Below are 1,068 nucleotides of genomic sequence, written 5' to 3'. Positions count from 1 at the left end.
CCATCGGTGCAGGGCGGGGGGATAGGGGGTCAGGGCTCACACACATGTGCAGGGCCGGGGGGCAGCGCTCACACATGTGTGCAGGGCCGGGGTCAGGGCTCACACACGTGTGCAGGGCTGGGGGGCAGGGGGCAGGGCTCACACACGTGTGCAGGGCCGGGGGGCAGGGAGAAGGGCTCACACACGTGTGCAGGGCCGGGGGGCAGGGAGCAGGGCTCACACACGTGTGCAGGGCAGGGGAGCAGGGCTCACACACGTGTGCAGGGCAGGGGAGCAGGGCTCACACACGTGTGCAGGGCCGGGGGACAGCGCTCACACACGTGTGCAGGGCAGGGGGCAGGGAGCAGGGCTCACACACGTGTGCAGGGCAGGGGAGCAGGGCTCACACATGTGTGCAGGGCCGGGGTCAGGGCTCACACACGTGTGCAGGGCCGGGGGACAGCGCTCACACACGTGTGCAGGGCCGGGGTCAGGTCTCACACACGTGTGCAGGGCCGGGGGACAGCGCTCACACACGTGTGCAGGGCTGGGGGGCAGGGGACAGCGCTCACACACGTGTGCAGGGCAGGGGGCAGGGAGCAGGGCTCACACACGTGTGCACAGCTCTGTGTTTCACCTGGGGCTGTGTGGGCAAGGGAGGCTCTAGGGGTGCTCAGAGGGTTATGGGGGTTCTGGGTGTGGGGGGCACACGGGGGCTCAGTGCTGTGGAGCAGGGAGGGGGCCACGTGACACAGCTGTGTGTGTGTCCATGTGTGGGGATGGCACACGTGTGTGTGTGTCCATGGGTGTGTCCACATGGAGCAGCTGTGTCCTCCATGCATGTCTGCCCACATGCATGTCCATGTCATGGCCATGCCCATCTCTGTGTCCTTGTCCACACCCATCTCTGTGTCCATGTTGTGTCCATCCCTGTGCCCATGTCGTGTCCATGCCCATCCCCATGTCCAGACCTGTGTCCATGCCCATCCCCGTGTCCATGCCTATCCCCATGTCCGTGTCATGTCAGTGTCCATGCCCATTCCTGTGTCCATATCCGTGCAAATCCCTGTGCCCATGTCATGTCCATGC

This window comes from Pyrgilauda ruficollis, unplaced genomic scaffold, assembly GCF_017590135.1.
Source record: "Pyrgilauda ruficollis isolate IOZ18807 unplaced genomic scaffold, ASM1759013v1 scaffold510, whole genome shotgun sequence".
NCBI lineage: Eukaryota > Metazoa > Chordata > Aves > Passeriformes > Passeridae > Pyrgilauda > Pyrgilauda ruficollis.
Note: the sequence above shows the minus strand (reverse complement) of the source record.